Here is a 27,731-nt window from a genome sequence, read left to right as displayed (position 1 = left end):
ATCAAACTGGTGACCCTTTGGTTCGCAAGCTGGCACTCAACCCATTGACCCACACCAGCCAGGGCTGGAACTGATTATTTTTGAAGCCCATTCCCTTATATAATGAACTTCAGAAACTATACATTAAAGAAAAAATTAAGTACAATAGTCTATTTTTAAACATGAAGACTAATTACAATTCTCCAGATAAACACACATGATTATAGTAATTACAATTCAACAATAACTCACTGGTACTTACTATTATAAACTCATAAACTATTATTCAGCACCCTATAAAATTTCAAATCTAATTGAAAGTGCTAGTTTAGCATAATTCCCACAAGCCATCATTCTTTAATATTCTGGAATGAATGAGGTTTTGGTCGAGCTATTAATTGATTCTGACAAGCAATAACCACTGGAATGAAACTGCAATTATGAGTGGCAATTAATCACATTTGCTGTCATCTTTGGTGTCAAACAAAATTCAATAATATTCTAAGTAGTTTTTTAAAGTTTATAACTTTTATGTTTCAATCCACTTAATAGAAACCCAAAGCAGTTTCCTGGAATAATCAAATGACACCCAAAGTATATTTATGTAGAATAAGAATATTGTATTTTCTTAGTTTAAAAAGCTTTTCTTTTTCTTCTGAATGTACTCTCAGGATAAATCATCTCATCTCCCACCTGCCTTATCTCAGCACATCTTTGTGACTCATAGATCACCTCCAGACACAGCAGAAATTACCAATGGGAAAGAAACTCTTGGGAGCAGGAACTTGGGCAAGCATCATTAAGAGCTTGAGATCATTTTAGAGGGAATGTTTAGAAGCTTCAATTGATCAATGTCTCTTTGAATTGGGACAAGGAGGCAGCGGGATTTAATTTCCTTTCCCTCATTATTTCTAATTAATGGGCAGCTAGAGATGTTCCTTCCCTCTAACCTAAGGCATCCATACACAAGCGTCCTTCACCAACCCACTGGGTCTGTTCAAAAATCACTGGAGGATTCCTTTTGGCATGAAGGCTGTGAACTTAGGACTGAATATATGAATGTATTTGCTGTAAACTGAGCTATGCTACCTATCAGATGATCACATCAAGGGGCAGTATTAACACCAGAACATCCAATCCCAAGTAAGTGAAGCACTCTGTGCAAAGTGGGTGTTGTGACCTCAATAGAAGAATGTGTACCAAATATTCAAGCAGATAGAGAGGCAGATTAAATATTAATGAATTGCAACCCTTATTTGGTTGGTGAGACAAGATTATAAAGAGAAAGTCTTGTTTCATTTTATTTACTTACAGTTTGAGGCATGTTTAATATACTGGAATAGTTAATCCTTAATGAACTGGGAAAGGAAGTGCTTTAAATCTGAAAAATTTTTTCTGGAAGGGGCTTCTATGATCTGAATTTTTCAAAAACTAAAAAATGAAAATGGATTTATGCCTTCTAATTAAAAAAATTGAATAGACATAGCTAAGTTACTTATTTAGAAATATTTATAAACAATAGCATTTTTAGGTTTTCATTGACTATTATTAAAGTGAAGGAGTTTACAAGAAAGCAGACACTTAGAGAAGAAAAGAACATTATACTAATTGCTTATATTTGTTAGTAATGTACAATGACCTTCATTTTAATTAACCTTAGTTTTTCCCTTTACTTCTGTTTCTACTAATTGCATTTATGTTCATCATTCTTTTTCTTTTTCTTTTTACTCACAATTTGCTTTTACTATATTGGCTATCCAAAGGAAGTTTTTATTTTATTTTATTTTTATGTTCATTATTGGCTAATAATAACATAATAAGACTTAGATTTCATACTTTTTCCAAGTTGCATCAGTACAATATGACCTTTTCTTTTTTCTTATTTATGGTTCTGAAACAACTAGGTTATGATATCTTTTTGTTTCTTTCATAAGTTCAGTTCTCTGAGTCTGGATTTTTCTCTTTCTTTTCTTCCTTGTCTCCTACTGTGTTCATAACTGCAATTTTATAAAATTTCAAATGTCTGAATTACTCAATTAGGAGGTCTATTATTTTCACTTGATTAGGTTGTATGTTTAGGCTTAGTCATGCTGGCAGATATACTGAAAAGAAAACTTGATTAAATTCTGAAGTGCCACAGGAGTAGTACTGAAATTCTTATGGTTGACTGTAACTGCTAGTTGTTCTTGATCTTTGAAAAGACCACGTTAAAATATCTTGTTCATAGGCTGGAACTTTGGGGTCTTAACTGAACCTAACCCAGGTATCTGAACAGAGACCATGTGCTTCTTCAGGAAATTTGCTGCAGAGCTCTGTGTGGGGTGCCCTGGGTAAAATCCAAGCGAGATTTATCTTCTTTCCTAATTCAGTTTCAATCCTGACTTTGTCGCTTGTTACCCTTCCATCAGAACATAAAGCATTCAAAGGGTCTAATCTGCTACTTGCTCTCTTCAAGCCTATAACATGTTTGACTGCCAGAAGTGATATTTAATAGAGAGAGCTAAGGGAAATCCTTTTCCTAGGTGGTCAGAGCTCCAGTCTTGTATCAAGTTCCATAATTAGTAAGGTGCCCATCTGAATGGCATGAGATTCCCATTGTAGAATGATCTGTATATTATTATACTTTAATGTAAATCCATTGACAGAAGATACAAGAAATGATTATACAAATAATTCTCCTGTGTTTTCTTTTGAAGTTTCTTCTCTGCTGTATTGTTTAACATTCCTCTTAAAAGTCTTTTTTCCTCTGTGGTGAATTTCTTGTACGATGTGATAACTGAGAGAAATGTATCCCTTGAAAAAATACTCAGTAGAATGCTTCTTTTCACTAAGATGAGAATTATGTAACTTAATAGTTTCCAAAATAGTTTTAAAAGTATTGTGGAGGATGTGGTTTTGTATGAAAAGTAAAAATGTCTATGGCTATTAAACTAAATTTGTGTAACAATTGAACTAAGTAAGATTCAAAAACTGAATAGGTTTATTTTGAACTGTAGGAGGTTCTCCAGACTTGGATTTGCTAATGTGTACTGACCGTGAGTCTCCAAGGAGACTGAACAGTCCCATTTCCAAGCTCACTAGAAGATATAACCCTTCTTTTCAGATCAGATCACTATTACAGTCTCTCTAAATAATTAAAGTACTAAAGAAAAATCTAAAAAACATGGATTTGAATACTAGGATGTAATTCATTTTGCATTAGTTTTTTTAAAAAATTGCTAAGAAGCCCAAAACTAAATATACCACTCAGAGTATCCAAAATACCTCTTTAGTTAATATAATTTCTCCATTACATTAAAATTGTAGCACTCATTATTATTCATTACATTATTTTGGAGACAAATAAGTTATAAATGAATGAAGCTTTAAAAACATTTATAACATTATTAAAAACACTACAAAGGAACATCCATAGTGACATCAGACTTTTTTCAAAAATCAATTTACTCATCACTGTCACTATCATTTCACTTTGTTTAAAATACAAAACTTCAAGAATGATCTCTTTGTTCAAATGATACAGGGAGCTTAATATATCCTTGAGATGGCCTTGAATTATCAAAACCAAATAAAAATTCCATGTATAATAACAGACAACTCCTGAACTTAAAGGATTACATTAATTTGAACACTATTTAAAAAATGATAAAGTATTAATATCTACAATCTTGCAAATTAATTGTTTATTTTTTAACTTAAAATACAGTTTGCTAATTATTTAAGTCCCTGTCCTAATATCAATTTAATATAGCCACACTCCTTTTAGTTTAAAAAAATATATGTTCAGATCCTATGGAGGAAGGGGAACATCATTCAACTATAATTCAGCTTCTTCACAAGTGCTTTCTCAAACCTGTGTTCACAGAAATCATTAAGGAGCATGTTAAAACACCAGTTCTGTGGGTCATTTTCTAGAGATTCTGATTCAATAAGACTGTATGGGGCCCTAGAATCTCCATCTTTAAAAAGTACCAGAGGTGATTCAGATAGTGGTTCATGATCCAAAATTCAAAAATTCGAATTCAAAATTCAACATACTGTTGAAAAGCAAGTTGCCAGGACAGACCAATTTTGGTTGCATTTAAACTCAATTTCCCTCCTACTTTCAAGAAGGCTTAGCCACTGGCACTGCTCTGGAAAAGACCTATGAGTCGCTCAGAACTTCAGGATAGAAATGCCCTTCCTTCCTTCCTTCACAAGTCCTTCTAACTCTCATTCCATCCATTTCCAAGCACATTTTGTTCTAAAACTAAACATGTGGAGTCTAGTTCCAGCAATAACGTTAACTAGTTATATGGCCCAATTAGCAAACCCCAATTCTACTTCATGAATTTCATGTAGTAGACTGGATTAAATTATTGCAAAAATCACAATCAGTTTCAAAGTTCCACAGAACTTGGTTTTTCTTTTCATTGTTCATTCTATGTTATTTCATCTAAGACATACATCTTCAAAATGAGCTTTAAAAGCAGATTTTTTTTCTGATAACCTAAGGTTTGCCTTTCTCACAGTACCACACACTGTCTCCATTCTCTTTCAGAGATAAGATATAAAAATGTAAAAAGAAATTAATGAGCATTGTGACTTTAACCAGAACTCAATATATTTTCTCTTGACTTGACTTGGATTTCTAAATTACTTTGCTAAGTCAATGTGGTAATACAAAAAGGTTTACATTCTGATGTAGGAAACAAAAAATCATTTTTAAAACATGAATGAACGCATTGAGGGGTTCCCCCTTCCTTGAATGAACAAAGTAATTAAAGGTAGGTACAACGTCATAGTCAGAAAAAGATGTAAACCAAATATAAAACTACAGTGAAAGTGACACCAGCAAATAGGTTCGATTCCTCCTTTCTAAGGATGAAATTTCACTACAAACTCTTCTTGGTCTCCAGCCATGCCAGGGATGTCTGTTTAGGTGCAACAGAAAAGTGCACACTCTTTATTTGTGTTGGGTGGGCTAAAGAACCCCACATGTGCCCTGGCCAACATGGCACAGTTGGTGGGGTATCTTCCCACAGAGTGAAAGGCCACTGGTTTGATTCCTGGTCAGGGTACATGCCTGGGTTGCGGGCTCAGTCCCTGTCAGGGCGCGTGCGAGAGGCAACCAATGGATGTTTCTCACATCTATGTTTTTCTTTTTCTTTCTTCCTCCCTTCCTCTCTCTCTAAAAAGCAAATCTAAAAGCAACAACAACAGGAAGAATAACAATAACACATGCCTTATCTCCTATACCAGCTACCAAAGAAAAACAACAGGCATTTGTGGACAGTGGGAGGGAGTGTAATCCGAGGTCACCTTGATTAGTGGCAGGACATAGTGGCTGCCTGTGTCCTGTCAAATATTGGATTGTTCTTGAAATCTAAGATATAATGTTTCAATGTTTTAAAGAAATTTTTGGAGTCAAACAATTCAGATATTAAATAATATATAACCAACATAAAATTTCAATCAGGTAGTGTAACTTCCATTCTGTAGCAAAGTATTTTATTACTTTGCATTAAGATGATATGGTTTTAGTTGAGTAGGTAAAAATATTTACAACTCTTTATTAGAAAATGTGAAATATTTGTTGGTCAGCATTTGTAATTCATAAAATATACAAAATAAAGTGTTTAAATTAAAATGTTGTTGATCACACAATCCATCTCCAAACTCACTTTACAATTAACTTTGTGGTATACTATATGAACAGGATTATTTTTTTAAAGAAGAGGTGAGTGTGTTATATAGATAGCTGGCTTGTGTTGTTAGTAATTCTGACAGTTGGTGTATATTATTATTCTCAGTGTACAGTGATCTACAATGTGCAGCCACATGGTTAATTTTAAGGGATGGGCTCGAAAATTACAAATGAGCTCTGGCCTGATCCACGGGCACATTTCCTCCTTTCTCCAAGCCTTTTCACCTCCCTAGGCGTCAACTGTAAAAGAGGCACAATATTACCTATAAAAGCCTTGTACACAGTAAGGAGCATATCAGTTTTCCCACAAGAGAACAGTTATTTCTAAGTGGTGCCCTGAAAAGAAAAGCATATGTATAATGTTCATCACTCACAGAGGCTGCAGTGAAGGAACATTTCCCAGGTAAGGGCATCACTGACTAGTGAACATGAAGGACAACTAGTCTGTTCACTCACGGTGTGTTTCTGCAAGGCTTTGGTGAATATTGTCTCATTGTCTTAGCTCCAGACTTTAATAAATCAGTGACATTCTTGAGTTTAAACAACTTTGGTTAAAATAAAACCATTTTTATTGAAATAAAATATTTTTTTAAAGAGTAGAATTTGTGAAAGATTCTAAAAAGATCTCTTATGTTACTTTAATCTCTCATGGTGCCCTTATATTACATTTTTAATACTTCAGCTTGCATGCTTGACAATAATTGTTTCAAAAAAAAATATCTGTACAGCCCACTGTTGTACACTATAGTTAAATAATTAAGTAGAGTGTTTTCAAATAAAAAAAAAAGTTTGGTTCAGTCCTTACTAGAGTATTTAGCTGCTTCTTTTCCACTGCCTCATTTGTGCTAAATTTTAAGAGTTATGATTAAATCAGTATTCTTCTTATCAAACCTGAGTTGGTAAATGTTCCATAATTATGTATTTAAATATATTGATAATGTTGCTGAATCCTTCCATATAGAGAGATCTTATTTTTATATTTTAACTTTCTTTTAATTATTTGTCCCTCAAATTGCCCATGAAAATGTGAAGCTTTATTGTGCTATAATTATTAAAACAGCAATTCCAAAATGAATGGCATTTGTCTTTGGTCACTTTTACACTGTCCCTGGGATCCACGGAATAATCCTTGGAGATTCCAGCCTGTTGAAATAATTCACATTGGGCTGATGTCAATAGCTGGAGAATGGCACAAGCAGCATTCAAAGAGTCTGGTATTTCATTATCCTCATAGCATCATTGTGCATGGTGGTATAATGAAAATCCATTCGGACTCAGGTGATTATTCAATACACTTTAGAAGAATTCCTTTCTCCTTTCATCCTTAGTGCATTCCCCAAAGAAACAGGATGTATCAATACCCCGTACGGTAGAGAGAATCAGTCATAGCACTACATTGCATCTTCTATCAGGTGCTATTTCACAATATGACATGCTCAAGTTCTTTTCTGATGAACCCCGGAACTCCTAATATAGATTTGGCAATATCACTTGCTTTTCTTCCTGTTTCACAGTCATCCCTGTCATTGCTATTAGCCTATTTTTATGTGTGAATAAAGCCTGTGTTTCTTTCCAGAGTGCAGCTTTCTTATTACAGTGTATAAAAGTAAGATGTAAGCAAAAAGATGAAATAGCTCCAGATGTGGTAATTCACTGACAAACAGTTGAGCTATACACTGGTAAGAAGAAAATGCCTGTCAAAGATTGTATTTAACTTTATTCTAGAAAAGTAGTAGGGTACAAACAATGGGGACTTTGTAGTTCTTTCTCAGCTTATGATGCATTGTGTGATGTAGGGGAAAGTTACTTCTGAACACAGAGATAAAAACACTCACCTTATGAGACTGTGGTGAGACCTATGTAAGATAATATATGCAAATTTCCCAGAGTACGGTGCCAGGGCACAAAACTTGAACATAATACGTTCAGTCGGTGTCTGCGCCAATGTCCTCTCCACCACCTAATATTTCCCTGAGATTTCTCAAATAGATCAGACAGAAACTGTGACTTTGAAAACTGAACCTTACACATTGAAATGTTTTATACATTGCCTTGGCAGAGTTCATTTAGTTGAAATATAAGTTTATCATGCAAATTTGGATTTGTATATCACTCAGAACATTATGTCATTACTTTGTCATTTAGTTTATGATATAAAACTCAGAAGGCAGGCCTATGCCTCTTCCCTTGTGATTTTTGCCCTATATCATATGTGTGATAAGTTAATGAAAGTCATATAGTGAGTTGCATGATCTTTTTATCATGACCAAATGTTAAATCATGTAAAAAAGAATGCTTTGAAAGAACATAGTGTACTAATGGTATAATTACCTTGGTAAGTAATTCAAAAGATAATTTTACTAGCAGTATAGTTTTATACTTTGGTAAAGAAAAACAGATGATAGGCTTAAAGTAATCTTCAAGCATATGTGTAAAAATATTTTATGAAAGATTTATTATGAATTTTATGGATTAGTAATAAGATCAAATATGAAATATACATTTATAAAATATTATATTTCCTCATTTCATATATTCATTTTTATTAACACAAGCTCTGTAACTGAACAGGAGGGAAAAAGAAAACTAAGAGTTTTTTACATTAAGGTAGAAGACATTAGACAGATTATATGCATAATATTGGTTCCTATAAGAGTACTGGTTTTGCAACAATACTTAGTGTTGTCTTAGACTGTTATCTGGCCATCTAACCATTGATTCATGTAGCCACTACTTACTGAGCATTCCCTCAAGTGAATGGGCACCAAGTCAGGGATTTCTCTACCTGGTGATGTTGTCTTTCTTCCTAATCACTTTTCAACATAGACGGGGGCGATGTTCAACTTCTTTAACAATGTGTACAGCACAGCATAGGAATGAACTACTCAGAAAAGACATTTCTAAAGTGTTTACTACATGTCAAGCATGACACTAAATGTTGATATATATTATTACCATTTATTTCCTTAACCACCATGAGGTAAATACTACTTTTATTCCCATTTCACACATGAGAAGACTAAGATTTAGGGACATCACTTGCTCAAAGTCATATCATTTGCAAGTAAAAGGGTCAGAATTAGAATCTAGGCCATGACCAGAGATCATGTTCCTAATAAACACAGATCCTATCAAAGAAAATCCATAATATGATGAGTCATGAGTATTGTTAAAATGCCTGATAGCTGCCCTCATTTTTAACATTTTTGCAAGCACACTTGTTGACTAAATACATCATATAATTATGCATCTCATATCTGTCCTTTTACCTACTTTTCTATCATTAGGAAAAGTGATTGCAAAGTTTGTTTCTGAATTTCTGAGAATTGCATCAACTGAAGTGTTTAGAAAAAAATGCCTTGATGATTAAGAGCTTCATATCCATACTTATAGTTCTAAAATTGTAAGTTTAAATTGTTCCCAAGAAAAAGATCTTGTTGATATTACTAAGAAAAATGAATCATGGGAAGGAATCAGAACAGTTTAGGGCTGAAAAGATCAAAGCTCTTGTCTGGTTCAGACTTATTATTTAACAGGTGAAGATGAAGGCCCAGAAGGGTCCTTGATTGTTGTCAGATGACACTGTTACGTGAAGCTGGGAGCAGTCGTTGGATTCTGCGTATATTCTTGGTGGTATATAAAATAGAATGACTGATAATCAAGGGTCCCCTCAATCCAACTTTTGTCATGAAATGGTGGCACTGTTTTCAGGCAGTCATTTATGCTGTCTGGTCTCAGTTTCCTACTGGAAAAAGAAAAGTTTCTTACTTCTTTATTTCTTAGTTTGTTTCTAATTGTAACATTTTATTATCTTGAGTTTAATAACATCACAATTCATTTGGTTATGTCAAATAGACATTGTTAGTATTCACTCATGTTTAAGCCTACTACCTTTCCAATTCAGAATGCAAATACTGCTTCATTTGCTCTTCTGATATGAAGAATTTTTATGCTAAGATCTAAGTCTTGTTTGGGATTTATTTATCCTTGAAGCCTTTTTAAAAAATCTACTAGGGTATCTTAAAAATTCTTCTCTATGTAGGGATAAAATATCTTAAAAATGATGATGCAATACATATTTGATATGTACTTGCCATATCGTGGCAGAGTAGTAAGAAGCAAGAAAACAGAGAGAGAGCTGACTCAAACTGGAATCATCCAGCAACCTAACCCAGCTGCCTCCTGTTCCCTTGCTCAACCATTCCTTTAAGCATTAAAGCCTCAGGACAGTGAGGTTCTAATAAGCACCAAATAATCTTAGGAAAAAAGCCTCTGGTCTGTTGACAACAGTGACAGAATTTTGATCAAACTAGAGATAACACCTAGGCCTCAGTGTGTTTCAACTTCAGGACCACAAAAGCAGCAAAACCAGATAAAGCGATGCTATGGCTGACATCAGTACCAGATGCATTGACTGACTCTTGCCCCAGTGCCAACCAATCAGTAGAGACCATGACCTTGACCCTATATGCTCATTTTGATGAATCAGCATATTAAAACAGACCTGGAAAGTGATAAATATTCTACTGAGATACCCCCCTAAAATGTCTGCCTTTAGAAACTGATAAAAACCCTTAAGACAAAGGGTCCAGCATGCTGGTGCACTCTCTCTCTCTCGCTCTCTCGCTCTCTCTCTCTCATGCCTGTGCCAGCCATCTTTCATCAGGTATGTATCTTTGTCTTCTTTCTTCTAAGCTCTAAGGGTCGCCACAAGACTTGCAACCAGGGGAGCAGCAGGCAGGAACAGCTCATTCTGGGCTAACCCCCTGAACCTGTCCCTTCTTCTGCTTCTGCAACTTGTTTCCTGTGTGCTCATAGCCCCTCTGGCTCACTTCTTCTGGTTCTGTGACTTTCTTTCTAAATCGTCAGGGCAGGTCTCTTAGAAGTGCACTCAAATCTTCCCTTCAAGTGTACTTTCTCTTTTTGCATGCTAAATAAACGTTCTCTTGTGCTAGAATTCTTGGCTCTGAATTCTTTCTTAACGGAAAGAACCAAGAGCCAACATCGCCAGTAACAATATAATCAGGGATAAAATGTTTAACAACACATTTAAGCTGTGAAGGCTTAAGATTGCTATTAAGGAGTAAGGAATGAGAGACAAAGTTAACCAATGTAGGAACTCAAAGGACTCAAGTCACATTTTAATAAAACAACAAAATGTGATATACTGTATGACTAAAAACATAAAGATATAAACTTGCTGGAAAACCCATACAATTTTAATATTCTTTGTCATTCAAATGGGTTTTTGCAAAGAAAATATTTCAGTAAAGGCTTACACACGTCCCTGAAGAAGGCCAAAGCTACACCAGAATCAAAGGACCTAAAAACACATTATAAACTCCACTAAAATTCAATTTCAGTTTTGGAAAATATTTTTATTACAGTTGACTATTTACTCTAGATTGGCCCAATGAGGGAAGAATGTTAATAATAATAATGATGATGATAATAATAACACACATATTGTGTTTATTATGTGATAAGCACTGTTCTAATATACACATACAAAAACAGATTTAATTTTATGTTGTCATTTTACTATTTATCTGCTTTATAATAGTGCTACTGAGTAGTTTACAAAAGTTGTACAAAAATACATTTTGTAAAAGTTGTGTTCTAAAAAGTAGTCTGGTTTATTTTCATTAAAAATAATATATACAACGTTGCATATTTCTGGATTTCCTAAATTTTATATGAAAATATCTTTGTTTAAAATATTGTGCTTGCTACATACCTTAAAATCTATAAATGTCAGGACTGAAGGGGAAATTGGTCATCATGCAATAAAGGACCCATCAGTACTAACAAAATGAGAGCATTTTACAGCTGAGACAATGCAGGGTGAAAGATGTGAAGAGACCCTCATGGTCATCTAATTAGTTAGGGGTAAAATTAGACCTACTTTTCTTTGATTCCAACACTGACAGTTTTCCCACAACAAACAAAATCCCTGTAGCTGTAAGCTCTCTGCAGTAACTAGCAATAAAGGCAAGGTTTTAAGAACAGCCTCCTTACAATGTCTTTAAAACCGCAGGACATTGTCTGTTTAAAATACTTGAACAAAGAGTAATTTTAAATAAAATAGCAAAATTATAGCAAGGACCCAGCTCTGGTGACCTGAGAACACTTCTCCAGGGTCCCTTCCTGACTGCTCCCAGGCCCCTACAGAGGGGAGACACAGCACCCCTTCTCATATATCCACTTTAGTCTGCTCCAAGTCACCCTTAATCTTGAGTAGGGCCACTATTAATATATGGGGCCTTGCATGAATTTAGGAAGAGGTGTCCCCTAGGGAAGGCTGAATTAGAAAAAGGCAGCATATTGGGATGATTGGCCGCCCCTCAGGCACAAGGTGACTTTGTGCCAAGAAAAAGTTAGCCCTCTTCCAGGAGGAGACAGAGGCCCCCAGAGCACACTGCCTTAGAGGACCATCCAATGGTTGATATTATTCCCTTCCTGCTTTCTTGGCACTTTATGTGGTGATTCTGCTTTTGGATCTACTGTCTATCTCATGAATTCCCCTGGAGACTACAGTGAAATATAGTTGTACAGTCCTCTCGTAGTGCTTATTAACACTTATATTGCCTTCCCTCTAGTCTCAGATGAATTTTTCTCCCCCTTGTTCAAAGGCAGTCTCTCTATCAATTCCTTCTATCTCATCTCTACCCAACTCAATCAAGCAGTATATTATTTACCTTCACCTTTTTCTGTATCTTGGCTCCTTTTTCATTTATAATTACTCTGGCTAGCTGTGCACCAAAACTCTTTCCTTTTCCTCCTGGGCTCACATGCAGACCTCATTTTCCATCCTCCCTACAGTCAGGTGTGCTTTATGACTAAGATCTGGCCATTGGACAGGGGGATGAAAACAAATAAACTAAGGATCTAGCCTTCAAAACTTTCTGTGAAATCCTCCATGTTCTCTATCCTTTTTCAAGATCTAGTAGAGGTCTGTGGACCTTGGGGGATGCTAAAGTCATTAGGTTAAAGGGACCTGGGTCTCTAAACAACTGTAGAGCTGACCATCCATCCCAACCTTCACTGTACTATAACAGCAGTGAGAAAGTTTTTGAGTTACGCCACTGAGATTTGGCAGTTGTTTGTTATGGCAGGCCACCAAATCCCACTGCAAAATGCACCACTGTCAACACTGGCTAGGCACTAGAGAGGAGTCAGAAAACCCCTACAGGCATGATTCTTTATGTGCTGCAGGAAATTCAATGCTATCATGCCTTCTCACTCTACACCCAAAGACATTAAGCCTTCAGGACATTGAAGTGTAACTAGTTCCACCTTATTAAAATTTGGGAGATCATTGTGCAATTTCCACCTTTCCTTGTTGATATCACAGAATAAACTCTCCTTTCTGGGTTTGTGACATGATACCTTCCCAATTACTATAAGGGATACATGAGCTTGTTTTCTGTTCTTAGTAATACTGCCATAGGCTACTCCTGAAAGAGAGAAGTTTCCAGAGACTTACTACATTTGATTTATGTATGCTTCAACACTGTGACTTTCCCCCAGGTACTCAGACTTTCACCTAAAAGATAATAAATGTCATTAATTTTTTTTGAAAATATATGCACTACACAAAATTACCTCATTATCTGAGATTAACTTGCATATTCCATCTGTTTTCTCCCACTCCCTAAGTGGATAGTAATACAAAGAGATGAGAAGAATGTTTGCTTTTGAGATTAGAACCACCTGTTATGATTAATTTTAAATTGATATTAAGATAAGTAGGTTCACAACAAAGTAGAAAATGGATGAAAATACTACTGTAGATAATGAAAAACTAGAGTTGAAAATTGAGACCTGGAAAACAAAAGTCTTAAAAAGTATTGAGGTATATCAAATTGCAAGGTAGATCAGGTACAGTTGTTCAAAAGCTCAAAGACCAAGAGTATAGAAGAGTATTTTTGAGGTCCCCCCCCCCGGCATTATCTAATACAAATACTATAAGGGAAAATGAAATTATGAGCTTTTACTGGTAACAATATTTAAGGCTAAAATTAGGTTGGGAGACAGCAGCAAGTTTCCGGAAGGTTTTGAAAGCATACAGATTCATTTTTTCTGACTAAATAAAATATTCAATAATTAGCATTTAGGTCAACTGTGAGGTCCAGGAAACCATCTGGATCCCTGCCCTCACATCCCCAACTACATCGTGCTAAGGAATGGAACCCTTCTGGCTGGATGGCATCTCAGGCAGAGAGAAAAGCTGGTTAGCTGACAAGTCAGGCAATACACATCATGGTCTGTGATGCAATATTTGCTCCATAAGACATATAGACATTTTCACCCACTTTTCTGGAGTGAAAAATACGGTAATTTGTTTGCAAGAATTATATGAGACCTGTGTCAAACTTATTTTTAACCTCTTTGTGTAGTGAAGATGAACCTTAACTCAAGAGAGGTCTGGCTTTTGCCCCTGGCTATTGGGAGGTGATCTCTAGGTCCCTGAAATGTCCAGCCTGACAGCAGTGTCTTTGTTTGCCCGAGGCCTTTGGTTACCAGGCAGTCTAACAATATGATATATGAAGGGGACTTATAAATCACTACAGCAGTTCTGACCTCTGGAGGAACTAGAAAGTAAAGGTATTACCCTTTCTTTCCAGAAGGGATTGAAAACTAAAGGTCAGCCATGAGGGCGGTATATGATTGAGCCCCAATAAAAACTCTGGGCATCAAAGGCTAAAGTGAGCTTCTTCAGTTGGCAATACTCTTTGAGTTATTGAGTCTAAATGTTGAGTCTTGAATTGTAGCTAGAAGGAGGTAAGGCCACCCAGTACTCCCTGAGAGAAAATGAGTGGAAGTTCTGTGTTTTACCCCTCCCGGGCTTTGGAATTAGCAGGAGCTAATTTCTATCCTTTTACTATAATAACGTTATAATCTTAACCCTTTGAATGCCATGTGTAATTGCTAAAATTCGTGTGAGAAATGCCAGGCTATTTTGCTGAGAAATGCAGAGTTTATGAAAAATGTCTATAAAAATTATTATTCATAATAATTTGCTAAAAATTTCACAACATATAGTAAATACACTCTTCTTTTGTAAGCAGTATTCTTTGATGCAAGTTAGCAAAAAATTTATTGCATTAAAATTATTTTATTATAACAATTATTTTAGAAAAAATAAATTCTTTCCTTCAATATGGCTTTTTCAATATGGCATAATATAAAATCTATGATTATAATTTGAGAAAACACATAGTAACGTGGGTAACAAGCAAGAAGTATACCAAATATTGCATAAATTTTTGAAAAAAAAGAAAACTTCATAATGTACAAAAAAAAAAAAAATGGACACCAATGGCATTCACACTAGAGACATATACCAATAGATAGCAACAGTGAAAAACAGTTTATAAACAAAATGCTAACACTATACCGTGAAGCAATGAAAATGTTCATTAGCAAAAGCTTCCTTATCATGCACACTGCATAGTTTTGACGATTATTGCAAAGATAAATAAAATTAAAAGGACTGCTTAAAATGTAAGTAAAAATTATAACAGAATTAGTATGTCAGTATTTGAACAAGCGTAAAAATTTGAAATTTGGATTAACATGAGAAAAAAATATATCAATATATAACGTGAGGTACAAAAAAAGAGAACAAAACATAAAATACGAATTATTCCATTGTTATTTACATTCATAGTCATCGAAAAAAGAGTCATTGGGAGCGATGCTGGCACTTTTGGGAAAATTTGTCAGCGTCGCTCACAGCGGCATTGGCACTCAAAGAGTTAACGACAGCATATTTTGAGTTCTCTAAGTCATTCTAGTAAATTATTGAACCTGAAGGATTTTGTGGGGACTCCAAATTTGTAGCCAGCTGATCTGAAGTTAGGGTGGCCCTGAAGACTTCCAAATTTATACCTTGTGTCTGGTGTAAGAACAGCCTTGTGGAGGACCCTTCTCTCAGATGGCCGACTTGGCTGTCTGGAGGCTGTGCATTGAGTTTAAATAATTCTAAGTACCCCTCATATAAAATCTCCTTCCTTTCTAGATTCTGTTGGATCTTTGTGGTTGACACTTGTAGTAGGTCACTCAAAATCCACTGTCCTTTTATTGGCATTTTAAAAGACAGTTAATACACTGATTTGGGCCAGGTATTGGATCAAGTTTGGTCAAAGTCAATCATAGCAATTCTGTTTTCTGCTCTCCCTTTAATGTGAGTCTTGTGTTCCGGCCACTGACCCTTAAACAGATTGGCCTTCCTGATAAGAGAGTATATATAGCTTTTCTCCTATTGCTGTTTTGTCTGCCTTAAGTGCGACATATGCCTGGTGGGCAAACCTTAAGACTACAAGCCTACAAACTGAGGAGAGCTGGAATGAGCCTGGGACACTCATGACATTGCTGAGCCACTAGAGTAGCCTTGGGTTACCTGTTTAAAGATTTCTTGCTAAGTAAAAAAAAAATAATAATAATAACTTGTATTTGTTTGCAGCCAGTATATATCTGGTTCTCTGTTGTTTGCGGCCAATTATAACAAATACTAGTCCTCATACAAAAAATAAAAAAAGAGGTGAAGCACCATATTCAAAGTCATAGGCCATGCTCTACTCTCCTGACTCCCATACCAACACCTTTCTTGATGCTCCTTTTTTTCCTGTTTTGTCTCTTATCTTTTTAATAATAATTAGCTTAATGTTCTACTTACTATTCTGTATAGTAAATAAAATAATCTTCCAGTAACAGAAATTTATTTAAGGTTATCTACAATTCAATGTTCCATTAACAGACCCTCAAAACAACACCTTAAATTGGATAATCAATTTACTTTTTTCATACTTTTAATTTTTTCTTTTTTAAATCTTTATCTGAGGACATGCTTATTAATTTTAGAGAGACAGGAAGGGAGAGAAAGAGAACAGGGAAGAGAAACATCGAAGCAAGAGAGACATATTGATCAGTTGCTTCTTGTGTGCACCCAAACGGGGGACTGAACCTGCAACTTAGACATGTGCCCTGACCAGGAATTGAACCCACAACCTTTTTATTGATAGGATGACACTCCAACCAACTGAACCATAATGGCTAGGGCTGATTTTTATTTTTTAATCCATCTTCTTCTCTTGACTTTTACCAACTCTCATCCTATCAGATTTCCAACATGTTCATATGTGGTGCATTATCATGACATATCCATTCATGTTAAAATAACATTATCTCATTCTCCAAAGCATTAATACTTTGAAAGAGCTTCAAAAGTTCTCAGATGCATGAAAGGATCTATTTAGTTCCTGTTCAAAGTGAATTTATTTACCTGATTTAAAATAATTATATTCACTGAATTTCTAAGTAATTACTAAATAGAACTCCTTCACCATGTTTTATTTACAAAAACAAGCACCTCTGTTCTAGAGGAAAAATCCCATAAATTAAAATTTCTCTCTGTTATTGATCCAGTTGAGAGCTTAATTGGTATATATTTTCTTTCAAAATGAACTAAGCAACAACTAAGAAATCAATCACTTTTCAGTCTCTCTAATCTGTTAATCTGAACATTTAATTAGGAAACCTCCTTTGAAACTATTTACAGCTATGTTTCCACACTGAGAACTTCAAGTTCATATGTCAAAATGTTCTACTCCGGAGTATTTTTTTTTTTAAAGAATAGTGCAAAAATCAAGAGTACACATGAATAAAACGTCACTGTCAGTTTTATAAACTACAGTATTCCCTCACTTATCATGGGTATTATGTTCTAGACAACCCTCGATAGGTGAAACTCTGCGAAGTAGGTACCTTATATTTATTTTAGTATTTATTTATATTTTAAGGCTTTATAAACCCTTCCCACCCACTTATAAACTGTTCCCAGTCCCTTATTAACCTTTTCCACACTTTTGGAAACACTACTTATGTTCTTAAACATATTTGACTCTCTTAAACCTAGGTAATTTTAACAACATATCTATTTAGTACCGGAAAATCCCGCGACATAGCAAAAAATCCACGATAAATAATTAAATATAATATTTTTAAAAATCCCACGATACAGAGGCCGCAATAAGTGAACTGCGATATAGAGAGGGACTACTGTGCTTGACTTTCCTTCCTGTTGTCTTAGAAAAGAAAAAGCCTTAATACCAAACCACACACAGATCTCTAGAATATTACAGTACTGAAAAGATTCTGCCTGTTCTTGTAACCCATGCATTTCAGAAACAAGATAGGAGAAGCAGAATTACATGTACTGATTTTCTATCAGCATCCTCCTGGCCACATCTCTAAGAATAAAGTACATTTATACAAGTAGACCAGTGATTACTAGAGCGAACACAAATACTCTTCCATTCTTTTGTAAAAGCATTCTGCTGAATTTATATCTCATTTTATTGGCATAAAAGTAGGTAAAGGTTCCTAAATCACTATGTATAGTTTTGTCCATAAGGAAGAAAATGTTCTAGTATTTTTTATTTCTTCGAAATATGGAGATTTCCAGGTATAAAGATAAGACATAAATTTGCCCACATTTTAACAAAATAAGGATAGAGCAAAACTACATTCTGGGTTCCCCATCATAGAGACTTATAGGTTTAGTAGGATACTTCACAGAAGAATAATTTCTTAAGTCTTATTTTAAATCTTGAAACTTATCTTAGAAAAAAAAAGAATACAACTGAGTGAAATTGTTGAAAACACAAAGAGAATGTAGATCAATTGTAAAAGGGCAGATCCTTTTCTTTCTCTCTTATCGTAACAGGTAGAAATATTGTCTTCCATCACTTACACAAGATAACTAGTGAGATGTGTTTGTCTCACATATTAAAGGGACATAGAGAAAAATGTAGTGATTCAATAAAAGCAGCAGAAACAATTAATAGTCTGAATTTCTTTAAACATTGGTTCAGAAGAACTTATAAAAAAGTATTTAACATCCCTTCAAAATAACCCTTTAAGTTTAGTGTTAATATTAACATTGCCATAACTTTTTTTTTTTTTTTAAGTGGAGCTCAAGTAGCCCCTTCTAGGTTATCAGTCAGCACACAGCAGATTCAGAACCAAAAGCCTTGTGTTGTGATCTCTGAACTCAATTCCATTGACACTAGATGATTTGTCCTTTAAGGGAACTGGTCATATTAAAGAGATTAACTATGTAAATTCAAAGCACTGGTTAATTAGAAATAGTGAGTTAAATAATTTCAGCCTCATGTAGCCACAAGTAGGAGTTTGCTGAGCTGGGAGACGTTCATGAAGGATGATACGATCATCACATAAAATCTACAGGCCCTCTTTGTACTAGTTCTCTTCGACTACTGCTGTAGCTGTAGAAAAACCTTACTGTAGGCATTAAAAGGAAGTGGAGAATTGAGATGATTTCTAAATATAATCAGGCTTTTCCAAAAGTCAAAACTGAAATATCCAGATTACTCTAGAAATACTTGAATTACTTCAAATCTTAACCATCCTAACTGTGTGTAGACAGTTTAAATTCTGTGTGAGACATTTTTAAATACCTACAACAAAGAGGTAGAACAGAAAAAAGGCTATCCACAAAAAAATTTTTACAACTTCAGTTTACCTGCAAAGGGTTTTTAATTGTCATTTAACCTTGTTTATATATAATGTGGTTGCTGTAGTACTTAAAATATAAGGAGGAAAAGAAATTACAGAAACATTGCTTGGGAAAGAGCAGCATCTTAAAATTAAAATGAGTCAGAAAAGCTAAAACTGACAGTCTGTCCTCTTGGTCACATAATCAGAGTAAAATCAGAAAGGAGAATATATATATTTTTTAATCTTAAAGGGAGGAGTTAAAGTAAGAATGCAAAAGGAGTAGCCTGTCTGAAAACTAAGGCCTCAGAACTTACTTTTCTGTAAAAGGCATCAGCATGAAGATACTACTAAAAAAAATAAGAACAAGCCATTAATAATAAAAATGCTATCGCTTGGCAAGAACAAATATTTCTGTTTTAAAGTAATTTTAAAATTTCACCCAAACAAAGCATGACTAATGCTTTTATTTGGTGTTGTTTTAATGATTGATTTATACGTGCCAAGACTGAAAAGTGAATATTTCAATGATTTTATATGAATATCCACTGTTGCCATTTGGTTGGAAGCCTTGTTTGAATGAGGTCACTTCACATTCCCAATATCCCTGCTTCGCCTTTCACAAGGTTTGATAGAGAAGATAATTTAATTCTTCAGAATTAGATTTAATTTGAGTGAAATAAAATCTAACAGTAGATTTAATGATACTTCAGACATCTGTGAGGTGAAACACACATGCTCACCAAAGACAGCCAGTGATGTAAGGGCAAGAAAACAACCACGAAAACAGGATAGTTTATAACACCAATTAGCATCTCTAAGATGTAACAGAAAGTAAGCATCTGGTTATCGGCATAATTTGAATCCAAAAGGACTTATCCATAGTTTCAAAACGTAAAAGAAAATCAATGAACATTGGGTTATTATTAGGCGCACAGGTACCAAACAAGTAGCCTAGAGCTGCACCTCTCAAATAATTATGTGCATATGAGTCATCTGGGGATTTTGTTAAGATGTGGGTTCTGATTCATTCGGTCTGGGTGGGGGCCTGTGATTTTTGTGTCCCCAACAAACTTCCAGAAGAGAAGGATGCTGCTGGTCTAGAAACCATTTTGAGTAGCACAGCTCCATGACATGGTGTAGAAACAGGTGCAGGTGCCTTTTGGTCCATGAGATGAATGAACTAACTCAGGAGAGTGGTAATATGGGCAACTTCTGGTATAAATAGTTCTCTTTCCTACTGACATCACCCTAGGGTGAACGGACCACCCAGAGGAGAAACAAGAGTCAGCAGGATTCTTGTGGAAATAGAAAAGATGACTAGTGTTCTACCAAACACAAGACTGGGGAAATGATGACCATTTTGTAATTGCTTTAGACTAATTTGTTTTAATAAAGTCTATGTGTACTTAATAAAATCTGAGTCATAGTCAATATGTCTTTTCTACTTTAAGAAATAGAGTTGATGTTTAACAGTTGGAAAAGAGAAATCCATTATTTGATTATTAGCCAAGGTTTGTAAAAGGGAAAAGTAAGACTTCCCAAAATGCTGGGTGAATTAAATTAAATTTAAAATTATATCTGATAATTTCCTATTTTCATTCGTATTTGTGTAAACCAAATTATATTGTCTTTGCTTCAGCTTACCTTCTGTAAGTCTTAAAATTAAAGCTGCTAAAATAGAATAAGGGCTATTTTTGGTTACCTATGAACAGAGTCACATGAGAATGGACATAACTCTGCAATTGATCTACAATCAATTGAATATAATTGATTTCCACATGTTTATATGACCTACAGTTTATGCTGTAATATCAAGGAATAATAAGCCTTATTCTGTCTTTTCATAATATATATCAGTACCATAAATCATATCAGGTGGAGCTTCAAAATGCATCACTGTATAAAGAAGACAACTTGTCTTTGCAAAGTAATGGTATATTTGAGACAAAAGAATAACTTTTGTTTAACCTTTGCTTAAAGTATATACCTATAACACTCTGGAAATTACAAATATTTCCATACTTAAAATTTTTTTTTGTCCTTGGAGGTCTTATTTTTTCTGCTCTGTATTGAATTACAAAGATTTCTTTCATAGATAAAGCTAACTCTTGTCTAGTCCATTTTTTTTTAATAGAAAAAGGAATGACTATATTCTACATAATTTTTTTTTTGAGAATCTAATCATGTTTACATTATTGGGGAAAGAATAGAGGCTGATTTAATTCATATGAGCTTAAGGAGATTAACCTACTTTCATTATTCTTATTGGACTGCTTTCCTTTGTCATTAATTTAGCAGAGCATTTTTAACAATGAACAAAAAACAGTATATTTAACTATAATAAACTAAGTATAATTAGATTTGTTACCTTTAGGTTCTTTTTACCACTACAAGGAATAATTGTCACATAAACTTAGAGGTACAATTAGGCCTGACGAATACATTAAATTTTTTCACATTCTTTAGTCTAACATCAATTGTATTATCTTTCAGTGCTTTAGAAGCAGGTATAGATTTTCTGTGAATGCTAAGAAACCTTAATTAGGTATTTTTTAGAGTACTCCTGCTAAAAACCTCTTTAGTTTTATATTTAATTCAGCATGTTCTATGATTTACATAATGTTATAAAATACTATTTGAGCTATACAAGAATGGATTGAAGTTATTATCTTTAAATTTTTTTCATGTTGGTGAGCAAAGCGAACCTAGTTTAGGGAATAATCAAAGTTCTCTTCTGTGATCAGTGCTCCACCCAGGGTGACTAAGGAGAATGTGCTCACTAACGTGTTAAATGTTAACCAGTTGACTGTTACAGAGTAGCAAGAGTCCCACAGTATGAACAAAATGAAACTGACACACTTCATGTATTCTCACCAACACCTCGGGTTTTATGTCCACAACAACCGTACTATTCACAAGACTTTAAAAATATGTATGTATGCTTTTAAAACACATATATATACATATACAAAACATATATATACACATGCATGTGTATAAATATTTTTAAAACATACACATACATATAAGTATTTACGTGCATCCATACATATAAGTGGTTTACCCAACTACACCGTTTTTTATTTAGAGTTTTTTAAAATCTTTACTTATTAGTTCTCTACTGTCTAGATAAACTGTAAGTCTCAGTACTTGAGTTAATGTGACATGGATCAGAGGAAGCATTCACAAAGGCAAGAGGCTGGAGCACAATAGCTGACTTCAGAACAAGCATCAGAAATGTAAAGAAAAATGCTTGGAAAGATCTTCCAACTAGAGGTCACAGATTTTGGATTACTTTGGACTTCCAGTAGGAGCAGAAGCAGGGAAACAGTTTAGATAGGTGACAAGAGAGGTCAGGAATGTTTTAACTTACGATGGAGAGAACCTGCTGATGGTAATGGGGTGGGGAGTGACTTGCAGGCACGGAAAGAGAGGAATCAGAATGACTCTCATGTTGTGGCTTCAACCACTGACTAAATTACTGTTCCATTTACAGAAATAGGGAAAGGGGAAACTGAAGGAAAACATATACAATTAACTACTATATCTTTAGAGTCCTTTTCTGGATTTCATCCTTCCCTCCTGTCTTCATTTCGGTTTCTCAGAGACACACCTCATATACAGCTATTGTAATATTTTCTTTGTCTTCTTGATTATGTCAACCTTCAGTTAATTGTATCAGGGTTCTGGGGCTTTTTTCAGGCTCTTAGAAACCCCAGTTTGACCAGAAGTAGGCAGATAACGCTTGCCTTCCAAAATAGTGTCACAGTGTTGAGGTGAAAGGATAGCTAAGACTTTCATTTCTTTCCTGCAGCTCTTCTTGGTCAGTATCTAGTTCCTTAGTCCCTGCAGTGAGAAAAGGCCTGAGTATATTGGTTCCTACAGGGCTCTTACCTCTCCTGCAGTTTTACCAGGGGACACATCCTGTATGTAAGAGACCAAAAATATTTTGTTTTTCTTGCACTGTTTGCTTTCGCTTCTCCCTCCTCTCAACAGACAAACACATCCTTTTCTCCAGCACTGAAATTGCTTTCCGGAGAATGAGGAACAGGGATGCAGAAAGGGAAGGGAAGTGAGTAACCCTGAGGGCATTCAGATACAGGTTGCAGGAACGTGAATGAGATTACATATCTTTCTTTTTGCAAAATGTTCTGCAGTCTACTTTACAAAAAGAAATTATATCTTTTTAAATAACCAATACCTCAGTTGATTTGATGCCATTTAAGAATTCTTTGATTATGATCATGCTACTCTTTTTCTCTAATTTCTTCTTTCCCTTCCCTTGTTCCCTAATTTTCTTTCTTTCCTGTTCTTTCTCTTTCCCCTCTTTTTCCTTGCCATCCTCACAGCCCTTACCTGCCTTCCTTCCTTCCTAATTCTTTCTAACATTTTAGGTACTGTATATCTGCATAAATTTAGATACAGCATAAAGTGCAATATCTAACTGTAATGCTGTTAACTGAATTAATTTTGTTGAGTAAGACAATTTTGAAACTGGACTTTTGACTTTGTACACTACTTAAAGGCAAAATATATTGTGACTAATAATGGATCTTATTATTGTATTCAATATAATATTGGTTGTCTAATAGAAATGAAACTAACAGAACAACTACGGGAGAAAATACAAAGAAGCAACCAAAAGGGGAAGACAAAGAAACAGACCCCAAATGAAAAAACAAGAGAATTGTCCAGAAGAACTAGATGAAATGGAGGCAAGCAATTTATCAGATAGATTTTAGAGCAGCAGTCCCAAACCTTTTTAGTACCAGGGACCAGTTTTGTGGAAGATGGGGTGGGGGAGACAGGAGGTGAAGCTCAGGAGAGCTCTGCTCACGGCCTGGTACCTAACAGGCCATAATGGTCCATGGCCCAGGGGTTAGGGGACTCCTGGTTCAGAATAATGATTATGAGGATTCTCAACAGCTTGAAAAAAAGACATAGAAACCATGAAAAAGGACTAGTCAGAAATAAAGAATGCAGTATATGAAATAAATTATACACTGGAAGGAATACAAACATTAGGTTAGATGAAGCAGAGAATTAACTCAGTTATTTTTAAGGAAAGGTAGTAAAACATGCCCAGGCAGAGCAGCAAAAAGAAAGAAGAATTTTAAAAAACGAGGTGAGCTTAAGAAACATTTTGGATAACATGAAGTGTAACAACATCCGCATCATGTGAATACCAGAAGGAGAAGAGAGTGAGCAAAAGGTTGAGAACCTATTTGAAGAAATAATGTCCAAAAAAGCTTCCCTAATCTGGTGAAGAAAGAAGATACACAAGTCTAGGAAGCTCAGAGAGTCCCAAAGAAGCCTACAGCAAGACACATCATAATTAAAATGACAAGACTTAAAGACAAGGAGACAATCTAAAAGCCACAAGAGAAAAGCAGGTAGTTACTTACAAGGGAGCTCCAATTAGACTGGCATCTGATTACTCAATAGAAACATTTCAAGTCAGAAGGGAGTGGCATGAAATATTCAAGGTGATGAAAAGCAAGGACCTACAATGAAGGCTACTTCACTCAATGAGGCACCCCTATGTTCACTGCAGTATTATTTATAATCACCAAGATATAGAAGCAGCCTAAGTGTCCATCAATAGATGAGTGGATAAAACTACTATGGGACATTTACACAGTGGAATACTACTCGGCCGTAAAAAAAGAAGAAAATTTTACTCTTTGTGACAGCATGGATGGACCTGGAGAACATTATGCTAAGTGAAATAAGCCAGTCAGAGAAAGACAAATACCATATGATTTCACTGATATTAGAATCTAATGAACAAACTAATCTAACAAGCAAAATAAGAGACAGATTCATAGATAGAGAGCAGGCATCTCTGGGGGGTTATGGGTATGAGGGATTAATCAAAAAGGATAAAGGACTCATGGACATAGAAAACAGTGTTGTGACTGCTGGGGGGGGTGGTTTAGGACAATAAGTGGTAATGGAAAAAATGCAATAAATATTAAATTAAAAAATTAAAATAGAATCACTGTTAAAAATGAAATGATACAAAAAGTATTTTTTGATATAGAAGAAAATTTCACTAATCTAATTGCTTTGAAAACACAACTTATGCCAGCCATTTATTTCTGAAAACTAACATAACATTAGTTCCATTTGGGGAATGACAAGATATGCTTCTTCTGCCATATCCCTAAGCTTTATGTCCATTCCCCCTCCCCCCCATTCTTCCCAGACTGAACAAAATCAAAGGACTGAGCCACCTATTTCTGTAACTCATGACCAGTAAAATGTTGAAGTACTAAGTTAACTTTGTCAGCTGACCAGGCTTAATTTTCTCTAGATTCAGTATCTTCACGCCTAATTCATTCCTGCAATTACATTGCAGGTTGCTCTTCAGAGCTAGGAAGATCAAATGGCCATAATTTTCCCATGATGTGTTACAAAGGTTGCAGACTGGATAACTCAAGGGAGCACCATTTCCATTACATGCCTAGAGATGTAGAGTTCAGCCTGTGCAGCCGTGCTCTGTGGCCTTACAGCCAATTCGTCTCTGCCCTAAATGGAAGGCTCTTCCAGTAGAGAGAAAACCCAGAATTCTATGATTTACACTTTTGATTCTTTATACTCACTAGCTTCTTACTCTAATAGGATAATCTTTTTCTTTTTCTTCTTCTGGTTCCTTGATGACTTGGGGACTAGAACCTATTGTAAAAGAACATGGTTTTGTGAAAGCTCATGGTCTTTGGGGTCAGACTTGTGTTTGAATTGGCTCTGCTAGCATTGTAATCATAAGTGTCTATACTCTTCCCAGCCAAGTTTCTTCTTTTATAAAACAAAGATAACAAAATCTTCCCAAGACCACTGTATGAATTAAGTATACATAGTGCCTAATGCAGAACATTATAAATGCTTAATAAATACCGATTTCCTTATCTCTCAAGTTTGCCAGTTCAGATTTGTTAACTAAAATTGTTGGAAAAGGAAAATTAATAATACTTTACAAACTTTCCCTAGATCACTCAATTTAACTGTAGCTGTACCTTCAAAATATATTTACACACACACACACACACACACACACACTGTGTGTTTGTATTTATAGATTTTTTGAAAGGGATACTGAAGGTCCTAGGGTTGTTCATGAATCAGCTTGATTACTCTCTTGTGGGTCTCCCTTTGATCTATTTCCTGTGATACTGTTGTATTTGTATCTTCTCAATTTAGAACATGATTTTTAACTTTACCATAGCTTATAAAGATTTTTTCATTAAACATGTTAATCCACATAAATATTTCCAACTAATACATTTAATATCTAAAAAACAAGGCAAATCCTGAAAATTATTTTACATTCTTTAATTTCCCCAAATTTCAATATCATCACCTTTATTCCTTCCCTCCCAAGTCATATCTCTCCATCTTAAAGCAGCACTAAACATGTATTTCATATATAAGCATAACATATATATATGTACAAATGTTATTTTTATTTATCCCTTATTCCGAAAAATAAGTAGATAAATGTGTGTGTGTGTATGTGTGTTTTGGTGAGAATAGTGCTTTAAGAAAATACATGAAAGTGTCGGCAGGGAATCATGTTTTACTTGGTTTGAAGCAACAAACAAAAAAATAATTCTATAAAACAAATCTAGGTAGAACAGTGTTGCCTGTATGTAAAATGAGTCTTGATATTTTACTAAGAAAATATTTGCATAGGGTCTAAACAAAGGACATATTCTTTCCTTAATTTTTTTTTTTAAATCCTCACCAGAGGACATTTTTTCATTGTTTTTAGAGAGAGAGGAAGGAAGAGAAAGAAACATCGATTGGATGAGGGATCATTAACACCTGCACTGGGCACTGAAACCACAACCTAGGTTATGTGCTCTGACTGGGAACTGAAACTGCACTCCTTCAGTTATGGGACTATGCTCCACCCAATGTGAGCCACACTGGACAGGGCCAAAGGATATTTTCTAAGTCACTGTGTCCATATGGCCTTGAATATTTCTTTACTATTCTGTGGAACTAATTTAAGTTAAATAAGAGAAACAATGAAATGAATGGTAGACTAAGAATTCTTGTCCTGATTGCAGAAATTATCTACTGAAGGATGAAAATACTAGGACTCAGATAGATAAACTGACATATTTTAGGTGAAAGTCCCCAAAGAAACACAAATGGCTCATAAACATGAGAAAATGTTCAACTTCAGTAGTAAGCAAAACTATACAAAATAAAATAATGAATGAGGTTCAATTAGAAATTTAAAATAAAATTATGAAAAATACATGAGACCAAAACATCTACAACTAGTAAGATGACCTGTTTTCAGAACATTCGCCTCATGTTATTTTTAAAAGAAACTTACCCCTCCCCCCAATTTTTTTTTAAGTTTTGTGGAAAAATGTTACAAGTAATCAAAATATTCACAATAAATAAATGGCTAAGTAAATTAACATACCTTAATCAATTATATTATTGTGTGATCCTTAAAATTATGCACTTGTAAAAATTGAGCACGTATGGTAATATGATATAAAGGCATGGCACATAATTATAGAGT

Source organism: Furipterus horrens, unplaced genomic scaffold (assembly GCF_987537825.1).
Source record: "Furipterus horrens unplaced genomic scaffold, mFurHor1.1.pri manual_scaffold_1, whole genome shotgun sequence".
NCBI lineage: Eukaryota > Metazoa > Chordata > Mammalia > Chiroptera > Furipteridae > Furipterus > Furipterus horrens.
The sequence above is the reverse complement of the archived record's forward strand: the minus strand, read 5'-3'. Positions refer to the sequence as shown.